The 10,205-nt window shown below is 45.9% G+C and overlaps 1 protein-coding gene across 1 annotated transcript in view; it reads left to right on the top strand.

The window, feature by feature from the left end:
- The first annotated feature begins 2,275 nt into the window (after positions 1-2,275).
- The window catches only part of LOC103251634 (transketolase-like), a 27,502-nt gene continuing 19,572 nt past the window's right edge, over positions 2,276-10,205 (top strand). The window contains exon 1 of the mRNA XM_008050224.2: positions 2,276-2,298. The gene's annotated coding sequence lies outside the window, so the exon portion shown is untranslated. The remainder of the gene's footprint in view (positions 2,299-10,205) is intronic.

A 10,205-nucleotide genomic window follows, 5' to 3' on the forward strand; every position in this document is an offset into this window, starting at 1 on the left:
AGCTGCAGAGGCAAGGGTTGAACTGGACTGGTTCACACCACATTCCTCTGGGTTTGGGGAACATGGAGAAAGCCTTCTGGTCCCTGGAGAATGTTGGAGTATTTTGAAATGACAGTGGCATTGCTCTCCCCTACTCGGCGATGGATAGGCTCAAGGGGCTGCTTTGCCTATTGTGATTATTCCCAGTTACCCTTCACAGGCATGGCTCTCAGGGGCTTTCTCAGCCTGAGGCCAGAAGAGGGCAAGGGAGGCTCAGAGGCATCTGCCAGGACACAGGTCAAGCGGAGAAACCGAGGTCCAGGGTAGGAGGCAGGTATAGACCCCGACCTCTTTTTCCTTCCCCAGTGACTGCTTCTTTCCAGTTCTGTGTTTTTAGGTTTGAAATGGTTTGTTGCCTCAATACACTCCCCCAGCCCATGCCAGCTTGACATAGACATAGGTTTGTTTTTTTTTTTTTTTCTTTTTTTGCTTTTGAGTTGGAATCTCACTCCGTTACCCAAGCTGGAGTGCAGTGGTATACTCACAGCCACCACAGCCTCCACCTGCTGGGCTCAGGCGATCCTTCCACCTCAGCCTTCCAAGTAGCTGGAACTACAGGCACACACTACCATGCCTGGCTAATTTTTTTTTTTTTTTTTTTGAGTTGGAGTCTCACTCCGTCACCCAGCCTGGAGTGCAGTGGCTGCTCCCAGCCACCGCAGCCTCAACCTGCTGGGCTCCAGCGATCCTTCTGCCTCAGCCTTCCGAGTAGCCGGAATTACAGGCATGCGCTGCCACACCCGGCTGATTTTTTGATTTATTGTAGAGATGAGGTCTCGCTGCCCAGGTGGGTCTCGAACCCGCAGGCTCAGGCAATCCACTCACCTCAGCCTCCCAAAGGCACGGGATTACAGGCTGAGCCACCGACCCCAGCTTAATTTTTTGATTTATTGTAGAGACGAGGTCTCGCCAAGTTGCCCGAGCTAGTCTCGAACCTGCAGGCTCAGGCAATCCACTCACCTCGGCCTCCCAAAGTGCTGGGATTACAGGCTGAGCCACCGAGCCTGGGCACGGTGATATCTTTTGATACCTTGTCTCTCTCACCAGAACAGAACGACTGTGGAGACACAAGTGACTCCATCTTGGATGCTGATTCGCCATGTTGACTTCTGATTTGCCCCCCTCCTGTGAATGTCTTCTGATTTCTACTTTATTTACCACCCCTAAGAACATGTCAACCTTGATGATATCACACAAACTACAGGCTCTGTCGCATATGGCATTCCTGTCTGCTTTGGAGTGCCGCCTTTGCCTGGCACCAAGCATACATATTCTGGTCCTGGGGAGTCACTGTTTCGAGACCCACCTGTCTTATGGCTGCCCAAAAACACACATCTGTCTAAAAATCCCCTCAATAAATCACTCAAAACCAACAGGCTGCATTGCTCTGTCTCCTTCTTTGATTTCTTGACTTCTTTGGCATTTGGGGGGTCACATTGCATATGTGACCCTTTCACAGAACAATGGCTGACTGGGTCCCTTTGCCAACTCTGGAGGTGCGGTGGGGAGAAAGTGAGTAAAAGTCATTGCATTGGGAGCCAAGGAATCCTTGCTTGGGCCTTGACTTATCTTCTCATGCATTCTCCCAACCAACCTTACGAGGGAGGCGAGGGAGGTGCTGCTGTGAGTGGCTTCCTGTTTCTCAGGAGGAGCTTTGGGTGGGGGCAGTTAAGTAACCCCTCTATGTGCTCCCTCCAGAGTTCTCTAGTCCTACTCTTAGAAGCCAGTTTCACTCACAGTTACTCATCAACCAGCCCAGGAGAAAATCCATTTAATCTCTCACAATACAAAACAAAGCCTTTCATCTCTAATATCCACAGGAACAAAATAGCCCCCACCCTCATCCCCTTCGTCCTCGGCCCTCTCCTTCTTCCCACCCCATGCTCAGGGAAACCAAGAGCTGCCAGAAAGGAGACAAGGACGAAGATCTCTCCTACTGCAGAAAGTGCCAGGAGGAGCCCCTAAACCTTCCCTGACTGTCTGCAGCACCACCCTACCCTAGGCCAGCCTGGCACATGCCCTGGGCAGGAGCTGACAGGGGCTGAGGGCGTGGCTGTGAGACAGCTCCCTCTCTTTACACAAGGAAGTGCCTGGCCTTCCACAGTACCAGGCAGAACCTCAGGACTCAAAGTGCAAGTTACGATGACGAGGCATCTTTTCTTTATGCACGAGGAGAGCGCGCCTGGCAGGCTTGGCTGGCCTCCACTCTGGCGCTCACCTCTCAGGAGAGCCAGGCCCCTCCAGCCGCAGGCCCTCTGGGTGACTCAGAGACCCAATCCCTTCCGGTCCTGGGATTGGCCAAGGTCAGGCAGGGTCCTGTCTGCAGTGGCGACTGGAAAAAAGCCTTCTCTCTCAGAAGCACAGCGCTGGGTGGAAGGAAAGTGCACACAATTTTTGTGGTAGTATAAAAGCAGAAGCATCACAAATGTCCAGTCAAAGGGGACAGCGGCTGGCCTTCCTCTGCACCAGCAGTAATCCTGGGTAGGAAAGAATGTGGAGGCTTAAGATGCACAACAGAGTGAACAAATGAGACCTGCAGAGAGTCACGACTTTATTTAAAATACTGATGTTTCCTGGTCAGCAGGGTAAAGGGGGAAAAAATGATGTACAAGAATAAAAGGGAAAAAAATGAGACTTTAAGGAAATAAGCAAAACGTTGTCGGTGGTGATCTCTGGAAGGCACGGCATTACACAGATTACAGTTTTCTTTGTGTGTGTATCTGCCTGGGTTTAACCAGAAAAACAGAACCAGTAGGAAATTTGAAGAGTTGGGTGTGGTGGCTACTCAGGAGACTGAGGCAGGAAGCTTGTTTGAGTCCAGGTATTGGAGACTGTAATGCACTATGAACATGTTTGTGAATAGCTACTTTAGCCTGGGCAACATAGTGAGACCCCCACCTCGTGCACACTCTCTTTTTTTTTGAAACTGGATCTCATTCTGTCACCCAGACTGGAGTACAGTGGCACATTCATGCCTCATGGCAGCCTCAACCTCCCAGATTCAAGTGATTCTCCCATATCAGCCTCCTGAGTAGCTGGGACTACAGGTACACACCACCGTGCCCAGCTGTTTTTTAAATTTTTTATAGAGACATGATCTCACTATATTGCCTAGGCTGATCTCAAACTCCTGGGCTTAAGCAATTCTCCTGTCTTAACTTCCCAAAGTGCTGGAATTATAGGTGTGAGCCACCATGCCCAATCTGTTTTTTTATTTTTTAATAATGACCATTCTGACTGGTGTAAGGTGATATCTCATTGTGATTTTAATTTGCATTTCCCTGATGATTAGTGATGTTGAGCATTTTTTCTTTTTTTTTTACCATTTGTATATTTTCTTTTGAGCAATGTCTTTTCATGTCATTTATCCACTTTTTATTTGAATTTCTTTTTTCTTTTTCTTTTTGCTAATCTGAGTTCTTTGCAGATTCTGGGATTAATTCTTTATTAGATGTAAAATTTGTGAATATGTTCTGCCATTCTGTAGACTGCCTATTTGCTCTGTTGATTATTTCTTTTACTGTGCAGAAGCTTTTTAGTTTAATTAAATCCCACTTGTTTATTTTTGTTTTTGTTGCATTTGCTTTTGGGGTCTTAGTCATAAATTCTTTGCCTAAGCCAATGTCCAGTAGAGTTTTTATTAGGTTTTCTTCTAGGATTTTTATCATTTCAAATCAGACATTTAAGTCTTTAATCCATCTTGAGTTAGGTTTTGTGTATGGTGAGAGATAGGAATCAAGTTTCATTTTTCTGCATGTAGTTATCCAATTTTCCCAGTACCATTTGTTGAATAGGGTATCCTTTCCCCAGTGTATTGTTTTCATCTGCTTTGTCAAAGATCACTGGTTAAAGGTATTAAGGTTTATTTCTAGATTCTCTCTTCTGTTCCATTGGTCCACATATCAGTACCATGCTGTTTTGGTTACTATAGCCCTGTAGAATAATTTGAAGACAGGTAATGTGATGCCTCCAGCTTTGTTCTTTTTGTTTAGGAATGCTTTGGCTATTCTGGCTCTTTTCTGATTCCACTAAAACTTTTGTTTTTAGTTTTTTTTAATGTGCTTTATTACTATTATTATTATTATTATTTTTGTGAGACAGAGTCTCATTCTGTCACCCAGGCCAGAATGCAGTGGGCATGATCATAGCTCACTGCAGCCTCGACCTTCTAGGCTTAAGTAATCCTTCTGCCTCAGCCTCCTGAGTAGCTGGGACTACAAGTGCAAGTCACCACACCCAGAATATTTTTTTATTTTATTGCATTTATTTATTTATTTTGGGTCGGAGTCTCACTTTGCCACCCAAGCTGGAAGCCTCAACCTGCTGGACTCAGGTGATCTTTCCACCTCAGCCAAGTAACTGGAACTACAGGCACGTGCCATAATGCCTGGCTAATTTTTTTATTTATTGTAGAAACACGGTCTCGCCAAGTTGCCCAGGCTGGTTTCAAGCCCCTGGGCTCAGGAATCCTCTCACCTCTGCCTCCCAAAGTGCTGGGATTACAGGTGTGAGCCACTGTGCCCGGCAATTTTTTTTTTTATAGCTACATAATAGTTGTACATATTTATGAGATACATGTGATATTTTGATGCATGTATACAAAGTCTAATGATCAAATCAGGGCAATTGGGATATCCATCACTTTAAGCATTTATCATCTCTTTGTGTTAAAAATATAATTCCACTCTCCTGGTTATTTTGAAATATATAATAAGTTATTGTTAACTATAGTTATATAGTTGTCATATATTCTTTTTTTCGTTTCTCTCTTGAATTTCTGTTCTGCTGAAAGGATTTCATTCTTTTATAAGGCTGAATTATATTCTATTGAGTGTATATAGCAGTATATAGCACATTTTTTCTTTCTTTTCTTTTCTTTTCTTTCTTTCTTTTTTTTTTTTTTTTTTTCAGTCAGAGTCTCACTCTGTCGCCCAGGTTGGAGTGCAGTGGCACGCTCACAGCCACCACAGCCTCGACCTGCTGGGCTCAGATGATCCTTCCATGTCAGCCTTCCAAGTAGCTGGAACTATAGACATGCACCACCACACCCGGCTAATTTTTTCTGATTTATTGTAGAGATGGGGTCTCGCCAAGTTGCCCAGACTGGTTTTGAGCCCCTGAACCCAAGCAACCCTCTCACCTCAGCCTCCCAAAATGCTGGGATTACAGGCTTGAGCCACCGTACCTGGTCCCAGCACATTTTCTTTGATCCATTCATCTGCTGATGGACACTTAGGCTGATTCCATATCTTGGTCTTTGTCCCTAGTTCCTGTCACAGAGCTAAAATCCCTTGAATTTACTGAGCATCGGAAGCATCTTTTGTTACTCATAAAAAATCCTTTCGGTAACACCTGAGTTTATGCTAATACAGGGACTTAGGGTGGCCCCCTAGGTAGCCTCAGGATGGAGACCAAGTGGTTAGAGGATTAGAGGTGTGGCACATTCAGCTCCTTTCCCACGTACGTCACCCAATTCATCTCTTCATCTGGCTGTTCATCTGTGTTCTTTACAATATAATAAATATATAGCAGATATACATAAAAGTGTTTCCCTGAGTTTTGTGAGCCATTCTAGCAAATTAACTAAAGCTGGGGAAAGGATCTCAGGAAACCCAATTTATAGTCAGTTGGTCAGAAGTTCCAGAGGCTCAGACTTGTGACTGGCATCTGAAGTAGGCAACAATCTTGGGGGACTGAGCCTTCAATCTGTGGGATCAGATGCTATCTCCAGGTCAGTAGTGTCAGAATCGAGTTGGATTATGGGACACCAAGGGAGTGTCCACTGCAAGGTGTTTGATGGGGAGAAATCCCCACACATTTTGGTGCTCAGGGGTCACAGAAGCATTCTGTGTTGTATTGAGTGTATGAGAATAGGAAAAACACCTTGCTTTGGGTTTGTTTTGGGGGTTTTTTGGTTGTTTTGGGTTTGTTTTTTTTTTCTCTATCCCTCGATACCAAAAACCACTGAATTGTACACTTAAAGGGCAAATTATAGCATGGGTTCATTTGATATCAATAAAGCTATGATTTAAACAAAAATAAGGCAATAAATGAAAAAGGAAAGAGAGGAGAAAACCATGTGTACTTGGGCGAGCCAGCTCCCAGCAGTCAAGAAGCTGGTAGGTTTTTCTCCTGAATCCAGGTTCTGCTTCCCCACCTTTGTCTCCCTCTCATGGTGTTCTTGCCTAGAGCCTAGGGTCCTGGAGTTTGCAGATGTCCTGGAGAAAGTGATCTACAAAACTCATTTCAGAATTATCTCCTCTCCTCTCGTTGCACTTCCCTTTGCTGCTGCCCATGAGGGGCCAATACCCTCCCACCCCCTACACACAATTGTCCCAAAAAGGTTATTGGCCCATGACCTGAAAATGTTAGCAGTCTTCTGGACCCAGAAGGATTTGCTTTTCGCAAACAGAAAGTGGCCCCATGGGGCTATGTCCTGGCACATAGGGTCTGGAACAAAGGGAAAACTCAGCCTTTGTGTGTTGCAAAAATAAGGACATCTTACAGATATGAGGAAACTGAGTCCTGGAGAAAGGGATCCACTCGAGGCCATTCAGGTTTTGGGTTTCCTCCCTCACCTCTCTCTCTGCCAAGTCCACAATGGGATCTCGCCAGTTAGAGGCAAACGTGGCTGAGTGGCAGAACCAGACTTTCTGGACAGCTCTTTGCCAAATATATATCCAGAGCACTGGAAGGGTTGCTGCCCTCTGATTTCAGTAGTTTCCTGTTTAGAACTCTAGTTCAGGGGACAACCTGCCAGGACGACAAGGATTTGGGTACTGAAATGTTAATTGCAGGGTAATATATAATGGTGAAAAACTGGAAATAGTCCAAATACCCAGCACTGAGGAATGATTAATAAGTGAGGACATAGCCAGGTGCAGCTCACACCTGCAATCTCAACACTTTGGGAAGTGGACGGGAGAGGATTGCCTAAGTCCAGGGGTTCGAGACCAGTCTGGGCAACTTGATGAGACCTCATCTCTACAAAAAATCAAAAAAACTAGCCAAGTGCAGTGGCACATACCTGTAGTTCCAGCTACTTGGAAGGCTGAGGTGGAAGGATTGCCTGAGTCCAGCAGGTTGAAGCTGTGATAGTCTTGAGTGTGCCACTGCACTCCAGTCTGATCAACAGAATGAGACTCCTATTCAAATAATAATAATAATAACAACAAAGTGAGAACATAGTCCTATGATGAGACAATGAGACAGTATACAACTAGTAAAAATGATGTCTTGGAGCTGGGTGCAGTGGCTCATGCCTGTAATCCCAGCACTTTGGGAGGCAGAGGCGAGAGGACTGCCTGAGCCCAGGGGTTCGAGACCAGCCTGGACAACTTGGCAAGACCTCGTCTCTACAATAAATAAATAAATAAACAAACCAGGCATGGTGGCACGTACCTGTAGTTCCAGCTACTTGGAAGGCTGAGGAGGAAGCCTCGCCTGAGCCCAGAAGGTCGAGGCTGCAGTGGCTGTGATCACACAACTACACTCCAGCCTGAGCAACAGGGTGAGACTCCAATTCAAAAAAGTCACAGTAAAAAAACAATGCCTTCGAAGAATTTTGAAGCATTAATGGAAAAGTGTTGGAGAAAATGGTATCTGTGATATGTTCTTTCTGACAGTGTATTTTTTTTTTAAAGCAGGATTTATTGAGAGGACAGAAAATCTCCCACAGCAGAAGGGGACCCGAAGGGTTTGTCCAACAGTGTATTTTTTTAAGAACCTACAATAGCAAACCTATTGAGCAATGGTCTTACTTGACGACCTGAGGTGCAGACATACCTCTCCCCCACTCTGCAGCCTCTCTCCAGTCCCTCATCCTTGACCCTGTTTTATTTTCCTCCTAACAATTATAATAAATCAATACTTGTTAAATGAGCAAATAACTTTAACAGTGGTCCCTTTGGGTATAATGATGCATGACGGAGTTTACTTTGAAATGTTCTGTACTTTCCAGGTTTTTCCAAATGAGTATGTTTTACTTCTACATCAGAAACTTAAAATGTTTTTTAAAAAAACAAAAACAGGTCAATACAAGAGAAATCAGGGTTTCTGTGAGTCAAACTGTCTGTGTTCTCACCTTCCTGGGGCAACATTATCAAAAGAGGCATTTTCCCTGGAGCATTGAGAGGAGAGATAAAAAGTTATTAAAATTCCATTAACTGGCAGGCACAGAGGCTCATGCTTATAGTCCCAGTTACCCAGGAGACTGAGGCGGTAGGATCATTTGAGGCCAGGAGTTTGAGACCAGTCTGGACACATAGTGAAATCCTATCTCTAAAAGCAAAAAAATAAACTCAATTAATCAGCCTACAAGCCTTAATCAGGCACCACAAGCAGCTAGGCACAGGTGGGTGGGTGCAAGGCTGGACACTCACCCACATGGACTCCTCACAGGTCCCTGCAGGCTTAAGCCCTGGGTATGTGTCAAAAAACGCATCCTGAGGACCAAGACATGGATATTGGCTCCACTGCAAGCCCTATGCTGGCTAGGGGCTCGCAGCGGCCAGCCCAGGCGTGCCCCAGGAGCATACACGTGGGCCCAGCCTGCCAAAGCAATGCCCAGCACTGTCACTCAGGGACGCAGCTGCCCAGGGCCCATTCACGCCTCATCGGTGCCCGCTCGGTGGACGTGCAGGAGCACATCAGGGTAGCTTTGCCCTGAGTTTCATGCAGACAGCAAAGCAAGGACAAGAGAGGCTGCACCACTGAGCACCCACTGCCTGGGGGGTTTTCTCCCAACCCAGAAACATCCAGGGCAGCAGCTTATGAAACGCGAGCGGCTTTACATAATCGTGGGAAACAATGAGAAAAACTCATGTTCATAGAAATGCACCCTCCCCCCCAGCTTCAACTGTATCTTTTTCAAGATGGAATTTTATTCTGCTTTTTTTCTGATTATAAATGTCAACCAGGTTCATTGCCACTAAATCCCAACAAAAGAAAAATGGGTAAAGAAGAAACCGAAAGTCCCCTTGGTCCCACACTCTAACCCTGTTTAGCCCACCTAAACTTGCCAAAAAGCATGCACAAGCACATAAATGCACACACATGCTTTTCTTTCTTTTTGATGGAAGCAGGATCACTCGTGACCTGCTGTGCTCTACCTTACTTTTACTATGTTAACAATGTGACATGGACATCTTGCACCACGTATTGGACTTCAAATGCTCACTCAGCCCTGTGGATACTCACAAGGCATTACACTCAGGTCTGTCCAGCTCCAGAAACCAAAGTCCTAACAGTCTTGCCAGCAATTTTTTCTTTTTTGGAGAGTTGTCAGAACCACAAAACAAGATTGCCTGAGGGGCTTCATAGAAATGCAGAGTCCTAGGCTCCACCCCAGAGACCGATTCACAAGGCCAGATATACCCAGGTAGCTGCATGTGGAGTAACTACTCAGGCAATTCTTTCAACCTAGTCAGCTAGAGGACTGTCATGCCTGGTCTTTGGGACTGCCAAGGAGCTACATTTCTCCACAGGCCCTTCCAATGTATGTCCCCAAGTCAATATGCTTTATTGGAAGTCCCTTTGTCATGAGGTTTGGTCTTCACATTGATTTGGTGAAGTGATGGCATATTGGGCCACTCGGCCCCTCCAACCCCTGTGCTCTGCCATGGTGGACATGCTTGCAGGGGGAACTTCCCAAAGGGCCAGCTCCCAGTGGAAGGGAACGAGTGCCCTGTGGGCCTTCTCCCTGAAAGCCTGATCTTCATGTCTGACAGCAGGAAGAGCTGGACCTCAGCTCTGCCCTGAGCCTTTGCCAAGGCACACAGGCCTTTGGGAGGCCAAGTGAGACCTGTGGTGATGCCACAGGGCAGGGCAAGACACGTGAGAATCAATGAGAGGGGGCGGTGCATGTGTGTGAGGATGAGCAAGTGTGAGCGTGTGTGTGAAAAGTGTGTGTGTGAGTGTGAGGGAGTGAGAATGTGTGAGTGTGTGACCATGCATGTGAGAGTGATTGAGAATGTGTGAATGTGAGTTTTCATGTGAAAATGTGAATATGTGTGACTGTGAGAATATGAGAGTGTGTGAGAATGTGAGTGTGTGACCGTGTGTATGTGAGTGTGATTAAGAATGTGTGAATAAAGCCGGGCTCGGTGACTCAGCCTGTAATCCCGCGCCTTTGGGAGGCTGAGGTGAGTGGATTGCCTGAGCCTGCG

This window comes from Carlito syrichta, unplaced genomic scaffold, assembly GCF_000164805.1.
Source record: "Carlito syrichta isolate Samal-C Ts95f unplaced genomic scaffold, Tarsius_syrichta-2.0.1 Scaffold59673, whole genome shotgun sequence".
Classification (NCBI taxonomy): domain Eukaryota; kingdom Metazoa; phylum Chordata; class Mammalia; order Primates; family Tarsiidae; genus Carlito; species Carlito syrichta.